The sequence below is a fragment of the Convolutriloba macropyga genome, chromosome 3 (assembly GCF_964194025.1).
Source record: "Convolutriloba macropyga chromosome 3, txConMacr16.3, whole genome shotgun sequence".
NCBI classification, from domain to species: Eukaryota; Metazoa; Xenacoelomorpha; order Acoela; family Convolutidae; genus Convolutriloba; species Convolutriloba macropyga.
This window is the reverse complement of record NC_134470.1, coordinates 55,884,106-55,898,326: the sequence shown is the minus strand read 5'-3', so window position 1 is coordinate 55,898,326 and position 14,221 is coordinate 55,884,106.

The following is a 14,221-nucleotide window of genomic DNA, read 5'->3' as shown; positions in this document are numbered from 1 at the left end:
CCCTACTTTTTTGTAGGTTTTACATATCTTGTTCAAAACCCATTCACATTGATATTTTTGCCAGTGAAAGCCGTTGCTTTTACTGCCAGTTAAATTCTCACTCGGTACTCAAAAGGATTTCTGAAATTACAACTTACTTCTTCTTTTACCAAATGTAGTTGAAAACCGTTCAAAGAACTTGCAAAAGCCATTGCTTGACTTTTCACATTTCTAAATTGTAGGTTGTTCTGTAATTGCAGAAGGAGTCATCGTTGACTTAGTTATTATACCATCTAGTAGTTTAAATTGGCAACAGTTTCTCTCAACCCTGAGATTTTATTTTACCAATTTCTCCTTGATCTTGGTTCAGACTTCAAGCGTCTCGACTTCACAATAGAGCGCGTATTCTCTAGGAGGTTCTAGAAAGTCATCGTCAAGCTCCCCTACACTTTGGAGGACGGACAAAAGGTTAGCGTTGTCTACCATTGCTACTTTTTTGTTAAATTTTGCTGTTCAAATGTTTTCAAAAGGAGCTCTTAGTAGTTTCTTAGGGAACGTAAGGATCCTAAGTTCAGATAGTGCATGCTGCGTGCGCATTCTATAAAAGAGGTCAGTATCCTAAAAGGCTTTTATCGTACTTTTTACGGGGTCTCTGAAATTATACAAACTTGAGCTACAATCTATATTACAAAACCTTGGAAAAGTATTCAAGGAGCTACATAAGCACCTACAAGTTTCGGTGAATTAAATTGAATTCCAATTTGAAATACTTTTTTTCATTAAAGTTTAACGTTGTTAACGTCCTCAAATAACCCTTCCTCATTTTATATTGGCGTTGAAGTAGAAGGTTAAAGCATTAGAGTAGGATTAGAGTTAGGATTTTTTGCGATGTTCAATTTTTCCTTCGGCTAAAAAAAGAATATGTAGTAGCAAACAGTTGCTTAAATCCTGTTTGAAACTGATCGTATGGAAGTTGAGTCCATCTGCCCAAAAAATAATGTTGTTAATGGTTTGATTATAACAATGATAATATGTTCATTTGATATCAAAATTTGTGATACAAAAATATATTTTATTGCATTGACTTGCTTAGGTTAAAGCGAAACCGAGTGCAAAGAAAGGTGGACGTAAACAAAATAATTTGCCAAAAAATTCATGAGCAAATTATTTGACTCTTGCTATGAACAATAAGACTGTCGCTGTGCAAGATATCAATTCTCGGCACATTTACATTTTAGAAAATTCACTTCTGAAGCTAGTAAAGAATCAGAGGTATTGATTTTATATTGAACCGATTATAAAAGAAATAAAACTTTGATATCAAGTTGTTTTTGAGTTTCTAATAAGATTCTTTGACTCAATTTTTTAGCTGTTGGATCTAGTGAAATGCTTTTGTTTTTATTTATTTTATTTAAAAAAACTCATGAAGTTCTGCAGTGTTTGGTCCTAAAATTGATATAAACTCCTGTCGGGAAATTTTTTGCTGTTAGAACAAGCTTGAATGAGTTCTAAATAGCAGTCAAGACGCAGAGGTCCTAATTTTTGAATCTGAAGAAGCGTCCACTATGAACAATGTTAGGTAATTTTCTTTAGATGTTCATTTAATAGTATTTTTTTCACATTTATTTAGTGCTTTTGGTTTTTAATAATGTTGACCTTGATTGATTTTGATTTTTGAATTTTGTTCAGGCATATCAAATAAACATTTCAGCACTTGAAACAAAATAATAGCAGATTCATCAAGTTTATTCGTCATGCTGACGGTTTTATCTTAGATAAGTTTCGAACATGTACACCAGCACATAGGCTAACTCTATTTGCTTTATGTAAATTAATTTTCAGAAAACAATTCATTGAAATTTATCACAGATAATTTTGATTTTTTAAGAAGATATTTAGTGTTATGTCTGAAAAGTTCCCTCGACGCCTAAACCGAACCGTGAGAGAACACCCCATGGACCTTTATTGTAAGAAACGTGAGAACCAATACGCGTTGTTTTTTTTCTAATGGCAAAAAAAAAATGGTGATTGCTCTGCTAGAAGCTGATGATTGTCCCTTAGGAGCAAGCACAGATGAAAACAATCAGCTTGCAAATCATATGAGGTAATCCTTCATTCGTTACCAGGTACAGTTAGTTTTGGTGGGAGAAGTAACGCAAAAACAGCATCTGAGCTTAAAACCAGAAGACACTCTAAAAAGACATAGCTCTGGGTTTTATTTAAAAAAATTGTTAAGAGAAGCCAGAAACAATTTTTGATCACCAGAAACCAGTAGAACTTCAATTGTAACCAAATTTGAGTTTTTAGCATCTGGCGTTTGCAGTCAAATTGTAAACTCTCAAATGTCTGGTACTGTCTAACGTAGCCACGAAAAAAAGTACACGAGAAAAAAGAACAGATAACGTTGCTCGAATTTCTGTTCCTGAAGCTAGTGAGCATGCTGAATGTACTCGTTTTTAATTTGACAAGATATTGGCAAACCTCCTGCTTCAAGAGCTAAAAGCTGTGAAAACATTGGAGTTCCTATTCCCCAAATTGTTCATAATTTTGCTAAAAGGCATCGGTATCCAGTGAAATCAATTTATAGACTCTCTCAGTAAATGAGCGAAAATTTTGGGAAACAGTAACTGCAAGTTGTCAAGATTATCTTTAGCGCATTTTTCTCACATACATTTTTCATCTTTGAAGAAATATACAGTAAGATATTGTCCTAGGTGACAATAAACAGTAAGCTTTTTTGGCACAATCCTCAATAATTTTCAGCAATCCTCAATAATCTGCAGTAAATAAAACCCGCTAGAAAAGTTCTTTGGGCGATATGCTTCTATGTACTTTCAACAATTTGTATATAATTTGAGCCGTACATCAGTGTGCTCTTAGTCTGTAACATTTTCTAATCACGTGCAAAAAAATGCACAGAATTCTAGCAGTAACATGACCAATGAAAAAACTTCGAAGAAAGATCGAATTATTCAAGGAAGCGATAAATATAGTAAATAAGAAAACAATTTCAAAATTCGCACCAATACGAAACTGATAAAAAAAATGAAGTGATTAGAAATCTAGAACTATCCCCGCAATAATTAAACTGCTTAAAGAGTTTGTTCAGCGAAAGACCCGGGTCGAGGTGTCACCGCCATTCAACGCAAAATTATGTAAGATAAGCGGTGAATGCGGAAAATTTTGTAAGAATAAGCGGTGAATGCGGTGAAATTACATAAATGAGGCGGTGAATGCGCTGAAAAGACCTTTATCGTCTGGTAGCCATGCAATTACATAATTTCACCGCATAATTTATCGGTAAAATTAGATAAACTCACCACTCTGAAAAGAAGTGTCCAATTTATGTGAGATAAGCGGTGAATGCGATGAAATTACACAAATTCACCGCTTAACTTCATGGTGAAATTACATAAACTCACAGCTTAGAAAAAAGTATTAACTTTGTCTAAGATCAACAGTGAATGCGATGAAATTACACAAATTCACCGCACAACTTAGTGGTGAAATAAAATAAATTCGCCGCTTAGAAAACGCTTTGAATTGTCTTTTGTTCAACGAAGTTAAGATACAGTTATTAAAGGACGAACGGAAAAACACCACAGATAATCATACGTCTTTTTGAAACCTTTTTTAAGCGGTGAACCTATGTAATTTCACCACTAGAGTAAGCGGCGAACTTACAAAAAATCACCACATTTCGCCGCAAAAATTTTTTAATTTCAACGCTAATCTTACCAAAGTTCAACGCGTATGTTTTACAAAAAGTAGAGTGAATTTGATTTAAATTTAAAGTGAATATGCTAGATTTGAAGTGCGGCAGTGGAAGAAGTAGTGGAGCAGATTTGTCTCGACCCGGTGAACTGTCAAACTAATTTTCTCCCGCATTATTTACAGTAAAAATTTTGTGTGCAAACAAAAATAGCAATGTTGGAGTCCTATCAGAAATCTGGATTTTATATATCTCTTAAACATATAACATAGGTCAAATTGCTATTTAGACAAGAACCTAAGTGATTGGAGAAAAATCCAGATCTGCTCAAAGTACACCCAGTCAGAAGATCGATTTTGAGAGGAGTTGGTTTATGACATTTCATGCTGACGCCCAATCATTGTTTTTACTTCTGACACTTTGAAACAAATGATGGGACTCAGAGCCCTTACATGCGATATGATAGACAGGGCAGACTCTTCTGAGACAACTGAAGCCACAAGATACAAAACTGTTAAATTTATAGGCTCGAGAGTAGTTTGTCATGTTCAGTTTATTCCTCATGGGAAAAAAGAATATGTAGTAGTAAACAGTTGCTTAACTCCTGTTTTAATCAAATCTTATGAAATTTTATTCCATCCACCAAAAATTAATGTTGTTTATGGTTTGATAATAACAATGATGATAGGCTCGTTTGTTATCAAAATTTGTGACGCAAAAGTATCTTATATTGCCTGAGGTGAACGCTTAGGTGAAGGTAAAATCCACTGAAAAGAAACCGGGATGTGAACAAAAGTGTTTTCCAATCAATTCATAAATAAATCATATCACTCGTGTTGTGAACAATAAGACTGTCGCTGTGCAATGTATCAACTCTCAGCGGTGATAAAAGCAGTTGTGTTAATATTTTAGAAAATTCTCTGCTCGAGCTAAAAAAAAAAACAACTGATTTTTGCTGATTTTCTGAACACTTGAAGCCAACGATTTATTAAACTTTGGGTGATTTTTTTTATTTTTGGCATCAAGTTGGCATGATGTGTAGATGAAATTGTAATTGATATTGGTGCTTTGAGATATTGTTGAGCGTTTGAAAATTGATTTGCAGTTTCGTGAATCGCTTTTACTATCAAATTGTGAAATATACTAGTCAAGTTCTGAATTTCATTTAAGACACATTGAAACAGCCTCGGCAATTGAAAGCTACATATCAATTTTTCCGATTCCGTTTATGGGGCGAGGAACTATATACTCATAAGAATTTTTGTTCAATCAATTTTGGCCTATCGAAATTTTCGCCGTAGAGGGTCGTGAATGGTATCATTAGAAAGCCCGTAAAGCGTAGAGGACATCCAGGTAAAAAGATTCTTGGAATTTTGTTTTTTTTCCACTGAGTTATCGAGGTTTAAAGATTTGACTAACTTCTGTTGTTTTTGTTCACACTTTCCGTAATTTAATGCCTTTTTTGACAGTGTTAATAAGAAATATGTTAAAATTGGTGAGGATAGTGTTATTGGTTTCAACTTAGCAGAGGAGTGTTGTTTAACCGTTTGATCCTTTTTTGGTTGAATATCGTGCTAAATTCTTTAAAATTCAGCCTTTTTGTCATCAAAAAAGGCGGAAAATAAGTCTCTTTAGCCCAATTTGCCCAAAAACTCCAAATTGCCAAACAACACACTTGAAAACTGCGAACACAATCTTAGTTAATGTGTGTGTGCTAATCATGTGCTTCTATTAATGGATGGATGGCAATAGCAAGGCTAGTTTTGGTTTAATTGTTGTTTCTGATAGTCCACAAAAATTCGGATTGTAATCTGTGGACGTTTTTTTTTTAAATAGATTTTTGCATTTTTCTTTTTCTTACGTCAATTACAAAAAAGAACAATCAATTAAAAGCGTATGGAGTTTCTACGAAATCTCTTTGGTTTTTATTCGACAGCTTACGATCCTATTGACGTTTAAAAAAACTTAATAATTCCTCTCGAACAAAATTCGTGGCAATTATTCTAAACGTGCTGGTCTTTTCATGCAAAATTTTTCCTGGTCGTTTTTGCGCTTTCTCCTAAAACATTCTTTGACTTCTCGAGTGACTTTTTCACGCTTTCGTTCCTCCTTTTGAGTGATCTCTGTTAATCTCAATAAAACTTGTTGCTAATATAAAATCAATTGCAGCGTAGCAAAAAAAGGCCCTATAGCCGAGTGGGCAGTGGTTCTGGTGAGGGAGGTCCATGGTTTGGTAAACCATTTTTGCACTCTAGGCTCACTGATTTAAAATGACTAGCCTGTCGTTCGAGAGCAACTCTTCCGATTTTAGATGGTTTAAGTTTTTCAAAACAAACATTGGATTATTGAATTTTCATTGAAGTTAAAATGAGGCAAAACTATTTGCATTGTTTTTCTAACGCATAAAAATTTAATATTTAATGCAATTTTATGTTTTAAATTTAGGTTTCTTTCCTCCGATACTACGAGTTTTCACATAAAATACGTTTATTTTTTCTTGAAAACAAAAATTCAAATAATGGAATATCATAAGAAAAGATTAAAAATGTTTTTGTTCATTAAAATAGGGAGATCTGTTGATGTCTTGAAAATGTTGTAAGTCTACAAAGAAACAATGAATTTAGAAAGAAATTAGAAAATTCGTAAACTTTTGCAAGAAATTGGTGTTGAAGCTGTTAAAACCGTCACTTTTTCTAAAAATTTTAAATGGATTCATGTTATTTAAGACTCTGAAAACACTATTTATGCAACAATTATTTGAGATCAATATGTGAGTGTTTTTTTAGTTTTGTATCTTGTGGACAAGAGGGGTTGTAACATTGTGATAACGCGCATTAGCGGGTGCTCTTAATTTTTTTCGCTCAATGTGTGGTAAAGGTGTATTAGCGGTAGCATCAGACTTAATTTTTGTTTCAGCGGTCATGAACTATTGAGAGAAACTGGCGCAAACATTTATTCAGTTATCATAAAATATGTTGAAGTTGCTGGTCTGACTGTGAATTTTGTGGAACGTCAAATCAAAAATTTCAAAAACTTTGTTGATTTTTCTGATGTTGACTCATAAACTCCGGATCGTATACAGATGGCTTTCTTGTAGAGTTTACCACGTTTGATGGATTATGTCTAATCAATAGGTCAGATAAAAGATTATTTTTGGAGAAATTGCCCCTGCTGTTAGACTCATAGGTAAAGGTGAAAGGGGCGAAAGGTGAAAAGTTCGACGATAGGTCGCTGATGGATGGATGGTGTTTGATTCCTTGCCTCACGTGATAATAAAAGTGAAAGATAAACAACAGGCCTTCTGTAGCGACAGTTTGCCAGTAATGACCAAGCAAATTGTTTGTGGTCATAGCGATGCGCATGGTGGTAAACTCCACTTAGAAATTGATGGGAAGAAACGTTTCTACAACTTCGTAGAAAAAAATAACCGGTATCAGAGTCAGCTATTTTGACCAGTGAGCTGATCGTCCGCAAAATTACGCCTGCCAAACTTGTTTTTCTCTGCTGACAATGGTTGCCAAACAAAGTCGTTCAAATGTTATCTTTGTCGATGCTCTAAAGTGCTATCAAAAGCTTTTTTGCTTTTTTCCTATCCACCATTTTGCTTGCAGGAGCTTGAAAACTGCTCTGAGGAACTTTTGCTTGAAATATTAAAACAATACGATAATTTTTGAAATTGCTAAAATGATTTGCTAAACTTTTGTTCCCATTATCTAAACATTATGAAGACGCTGCTTATAATTGATTAAAATTGAAAACTAGAAATATTCATAGTAAAGGGTTGTGAGTGGTATCATTAGAAAGCCGTCCAGATTAGATTATAAAACTGAAAAGATTTTCAATCAAGTTATCGAGGTTTAAATATTTGAATTATTTTCGTTGTTATTGTTCACATTTTCCGTATTTTAATGCCTTTTTGGAAAAATTTGACAAAAAAAAATTGTGTTATAATTGGATAGTCTCGTTGAATTAGTAGGTGATGATAGCTTCATTCGTTTCAGCTCAAAAAATAGAAGGGTGCTTTTGAACTGTTTGATCCTTTTTATTTAAAATTCAAGCTAAGTTTTACGAAATTCAGCCTTTTTGTCATCCAAAAGGCTCGGAAAAATTTCCTTAGTTCAATTTGTTTAAATTTGCCGAATCAGCACACCTTTTGGGGATTCATTTTTTTAAGTTAAAAGAAAATTAGTATTACTTGTCGATCTTCTGAACTATGATTATTTGTTCTCAGGATGTTTTTTTTAGTTTTGCCGTTTTTGTTCTTTTTCATCTACTTGTTAACATCTGCTACGAGTCTCATCATGGACTGCTCCCATGTTTTTTTTCGTGAAGTAGAAATTAGTTTGTTTAGTTTAGATTTTATTTGACGCTGTTTTGATTTTTTATTTTGTGATTTTTTCAAAAAAAATACTCATTGAATTTTTCATGTAAATAATTATAGTTCTTCTTAAACTTTTTTTCTTGTGTCACAGGTTTTTCTTGGCCCCCTAATTTGGCATTATCTCTCTTTCTAAGTGATTTTTTTGAAAGCGATTATAAAATGCAACAATTATTTGTGATCAATATCTGAGATTTTTTCTTTCTTTCCCTCATTTGGTAGACAATTAAGCAAAAATTGTAGATAAGTGGGGTTGGAACTTTGCTCTTACGCATATTACCATGCTTCCATAAATGTTTTTGCTAACTGAGTGTATTAGCATTAGTATCAGATTAAAAATTTGCTCTTTAGTTGTCATGAATTATTGTGAGATTCTGGTGCAAACAATAGAGCATGTGTCAAAAAAAATGTTGAAAATGTTGGTCTGACTCTTATAACTTAACTGTCCTTCTATGGAATAAAATAATTCTGAAAAGGAAAAAAAAATAAAGATTTTTGCTGCGAAGAATGCTGCATATTAAATGTTCGGGTCCATTTTATGGGGTGAAGAAATATATATATATAAATATTTTTTTCGTTCAGTCAATTTTGCAAAACCGAAATATTCATTGTAGAGGGCTGTGAGTGGTATCATTCGAATTCCCATCAATCCTAGAATATACAACTAAAAAGAGTTTTTGAAAGTCTTCTTTTTTCAAACTAATTATCGAGGTTGAAAAATTTGACTGATTTTTTTTTATTGTACACATTTTCTTTATTTTAAGGCCTTTTTGACAGTTTTAAGAAACAATATGTTTATATTGGTGAAGATCGGGTTGTTGGTTCCCCCAAAAAAACATATGGGTGTTGTTGAGCTTTCTGATTCATTTCTGAATAAAAATCTTGCTAAATTTCTCAAAATTCAGCCTTTTTATCAAAAATGCATAAAATTAGATTTTTTAGTATAATTGGTTTGATTTTGCCGAAACAGCGCACCTTTTGGGAACTCAATTTCTATGTTTAAAAAAAGACTAGTTGTAGTCGTCGATCTGTAGGTGTTCCAAATGAACAAGTGGCAATAGCAAGGCTGATGTTGTTTTAATCGTAGTTTCTGAAAGTCCAAAAAATTTGAACTATAATCAGTCGATGATTATTTTTTTAAAAAAACTTATGCATTTTTTCTTTTTCCTACAATAAGTGCAGGAAAAAACTGTTCAATTAAAGGCGTACAAATAATAAGTCCAAATTTCTTTCTGTGGAGTTTCAAGGAATTTTGTCTAGTTTTTTGGCGACCTCTAACGGTCGTTTTGAAGATTAAAAAAAGTACTTAAAAAAACATAGAATTGTTGAATTCTCTTTTCGCAATTTTTGCTCTCTTATATTGGTCAACTAGTAGCTTAAAGTCAGCCAAGACAATTTGCATTGTCTACCTGATGGAAAAGAATAAAATATTTAATGAGGTTTTACTTTTTAATTTATGGTTTTTCTGCTTCGGTACAACGAGTTTACACAAAAAAAAGTTTTCTTCTTATTTTCCCATCAATCAGGTTTTTTGTCTTGTCACAAATTTCACAGGTCCGATATTACACTATTGGCAGTTTAAAGAATCAAATACGTCAGTTTTTTGGTGAATAAATGAAGATTTTATCTGCTTCGACGCCGTCTTCCAGCATTATTTAAAAGAAACTTTTATTTGTCTTCATCTCTTGATCTTTTAAAGCGGTTTTAAGAAACCTTTTTACCGTTTTCAATTCATTGTTAAAATTTTACGGCTAAAAATCAAATTTCTTAAAACACATATAGATGTATTTATTAAAACTGCATTTATGTTTTCTGTACTTTTTTGTCAACTTGTTACCTAGTGTCATTTATTACCGATCGCAATAAAAACATTGTGTTGCTAAGAAAAGCAAAAGTGAGCTAACCTAAGGTTTAGTGCATTGCTTATTGTTCTAACAGCCTCAATACCAGTTCTTTGCAAAATTGACTTAACGAAAAATATCTATTTGAGGAAATAGTTCCTCAAACCAAAAAATGGATAGGAATATTATTATGCAGCATTTTGTGGAGCAATTTCTTTTCCTGTCAGAAAGTTTTTTGTTCTATAGAAGACAGTTATCTTATAAGGTTCAGAACAGAAACTTCAAAATATTTTAAAACAAGTGAGTTACTGTTTGCGCCAGTATCTCACAAAAGTTCATGACCACGGAAACATTTTTTAATCCGATGCTACTGCTACTACACTTCTATCACTCAATTAGCCAAAAATTAAGAAGGCCAGGTAATATGCGTTTATCTAGTCTCAAATATTTCAGGTCGCATTTAAAATTTTTGTTAATGAAGAAAAGCACAACCGAAGAAATCGAAGTTTTTAAGTGCATTGCTTTTTATTCAAAAGGCTTCGATACAATTTCTCGCAAAAGAGTAGTTTAATTCTTAATTTTTGTCTGTTTATTGTACTTTTGTTGCTCTATGACAAATTCTGCATAATGACAGGTCTCTTTGACTGAGAAATGAAGGAAAATTTTTAACAGTTTCAGCTGCGCGCTAGTGTTTTTTCTGTGGGTTTGCTGAAATAAATTTTTCCTCTTGGTTCTTCTTTTAATACTGGTTACCTGGTTTTGTGACTCAGAGATCACGTACCTCATTGTTCAAGGGAGGCACAATTGATTATATTTTTTTACGATTTGGAAAAAAGTAAGGTTTTAACAGCTTCAACACCGATTTCTTGCAAAATTTTATGAGTTTTTTGTTTTTCATCAAGATTCGTTGTCTTTTTGTACACTTACGACAGTTTCAGTACAACAACAGATCTCCTTGTCCTAATTAACATAAGCATATTTAATATTTTTTATGATATTCCATTATTGGAGTTCATTTGTTTTCAAGAAAAAATAAACGTATTTTCTTTAATTTTGTCGTTTTTTTTCTTTTTCGCTTACTTTTTACCGAGTCCCATCAAGAACTAGTCATATGTTTTCATTATTGAAATAACAACTAACTGTTTTTGTTTAGATTTTATTTAATGCTGCTTTGCTTTAGTTATCTTCTGGTTTTTTTGAAAAAAAAAACGTGATTAGATGTCGACAAACGACAAATTTTTTTGTCGTTACTTTACTTTTTGTCTTCCTTGTCTCATAGGACTGATCCGCCTACTAATGTAGCATCATCTACTTTGCTAGGTCGTTTGATGTGGAAGCAATTTTTCAAATGCAACAAATCTTTGTGATCAATTAGTGAGATTTTATAAGTCTTCTTTCTCTTCCTCATTTGGTATACAATTAGGTAAGACTTGTGAATAGGCGGTATTGGAACAGTGTGCTCACACACATTGCCAAGCCTCCTTATTTTGTTTTGCTAAATGAGTGGTAAACGTGTAGGAGCCGTAGCATCAGACTAGAGGTATGCTTCCGTGGTCATGAACTATTTTGAGATACTGGCGCAAACAGTAGCTCACGTGTCATAAAATATGTTGAAGGTGCCCATCTGACCCCTTATAACGTAACTGTCCTTCGATATAGCAAAATTTTTTTTTCAAATACTTTTTCTTTTGGCTGATGAACAACATCTCAAAACACTTAAAAACCTCAACCAAATTGAGTTTAAAACGGTTTGCTCAATACCGAGAAAACATCACTCAAAACTTTGCGTGTAGAATGAAACTTTTGTCTGATATTCAAATTATTTTCAAAACAAGAAATTTAGGAACTTGCCTGCCCCCCTGAACTCATCTTCTGATAGAAATTTGAAATTGCATGATTTATATTAAGTTACACGTAATGGACACAGTTCAGTTTATGCTGCCACTAGAGTTTCGTCAGTCAAACCAGCCGACAATTTTGTCGGTCACTAGTCGGCCAAACCAGCCGACATGTTTCCATTAGAATTTTGGAAGATCAAAATAAAGATTCTAAAGTGGGATAACACCTCGTTGAATGTTGCTTTACAGCTCACAATTTTAAATGGGACATTCTCGATGTTTGTCGCGGGGTTGGAAAACTATGACAACTGAAATGATCTACATCAAAACGTTAAAACAGCAACTAAATTCGCGCGACGAGCACTGGGGGCCAGAATTGACATCGAAGAATTACTTCAAATGCAGAAAATTTGACTTTCATTATTCAAGAGTTATTCTGATATATTTATTCAATTCAAAATTGTTTCAACTCCAACAACTGAAGATAGGAATGAGAGTAGAAAACTCTTTTTCCGGAAAAGAATACTGTGGAATATCAAAAACACCGGAATAAATATTTTTTTGGTGTATTGAATGTAAATAAAATAATGTAAGTTTAATTTTAACTGTAAACAATTTCAAGGATTCCTTGTTACTTTAACTCATTTCGTAGAAATTAGTTCAATAGATATAGTCAATGACAAATTTGTATACTTTGTAAAGAAATTCAATCGATTATGAATTAGTTTTTAGTAAACCTGACCGATGAACGAAATGGTCAAAAAGGTTCGTTTTTTAAATCAAGTTGATTTACAATTGACAATGCTTTGGATTGTATACAGCTGGCCTTTGTGCAGAGCTTGACAAGCTTGATAGATTCTGTCCAATCAATAGGTCAGATAAGAGATTCGTTTTAGAGAAATGGCCCCTGCTGTTAGACTCACGGGGAAAGGTGAAAGAGAAGAAGAAAGAGAAGGTTGGTACAAGTAACTGCTATTGCTAACCTATCTGGCACTAATATATGTCAGATTGCGTTAGAGGAAGTGTGTGTTCGATTCCTTGCCTTACGTGATAATAAAAATGAAAAATAAACTACTTAACTTCTGTAGCAAAAGTTATGCCAGTCGTTCCAGCCCTAGGCAGGCCTCGACTTACGAAAAGACTTTAAAAGTCTGGTAGGATGAGCCAATATTGACTATAATTACACGGTCGAGCTTCCTAGTTATAGTCGAGCTAATATCTTTTCATGGGACGAGTTAAAGTCTTTCCATACGAAGAAAGTCCAGCTATGGGTCCAACGTTACCCAGGTTGAGGTGCCATCCGGAAGTGACCTCTGATCATCCGAGTCCAACGCACAGTCCAACGGTGTGTTCCCAGACCATAATTACAGGGTCTGGGTTTTGGTTCCAGATGGGAATAGTCTGATCAGGGGTCAGTTTCGGATGGGAATGGTCTAATCAGAGGTCAGTTCCGGATGGGAACGGTCTGATCAGAGGTCAGTTCCGGTCTGGGGATGAGGTCAGTTCCGGTTTCACTTTCGGTCTGGGGATGGTATGATCAGAGGTCGCTTCCGGATGGGAATAGTATGATCAGAGGTCGCTTCCGGATGGGAATAGTATGATCAGAGGTCGCTTCCGGATGGGAATAGTATGATCAGAGGTCGCTTTCGGATGGGAATAGTATGATCAGAGGTCGCTTCCGGATGGAAATAGTATGATCAGAGGTCGCTTTCGGATGGGAATAGTATGATCAGAGGTCGCTTTCGGATGGGAATGGTATGATCAGAGGTCACTTCCGGATGGGAATGGTATGATCATAGGCCCCTTTCGAGCGCACAATAGTATGATCAGAGGTCACTTCGGTCTGGGGATAGTCTGATCAGAGGTCTGTTCTGGATGGTAACCGTCTGATGGTAACCGTTAGTGCTCAAATAGGTTAAATACTGTCGGAAAAAATCTACAGTTGAACTAACGAACAACTTTTTGAGACTTTCCAGTATGTTCTGGGTGTGTTCCCCTCCTCCTTCTCTCAACCGGGCTGGGGACCGGCTACGGCGGAGTTACAAACAAACAACTATAGGAGTTTTTGAGTAGAGCTTTAGGTAAAAAACCAAGCTTAAACTCTATCTCCAAACAAAACAAAGCAAAATAAACTGATAAATGACTATATAATTGATAAAAGATAAATTTTAAATGACTATAAATGATAAAATATAAATGATAAATGACTATAAAAATGATAAATGACTATAAAACAACCTTTCGAATATTTAATTTTAAAAATAGGTCTTTTTCATGGGGTCAAGGAGTTGTCCAAATCAAACCAAACTCGGTGTGGAGTATCCCCAGTGTCTTTTCCCCAGTGTCTTTAATTCGACTTTGTTGGTTATGACATGACTATAGTCATGTCATAACCAACAAAGTCAAATTAAAGTCTTTTCATGGGTCTGCCATTAGTCTGTTCATAAGTTTTTCTTTTCACCGAAGTCTGAAA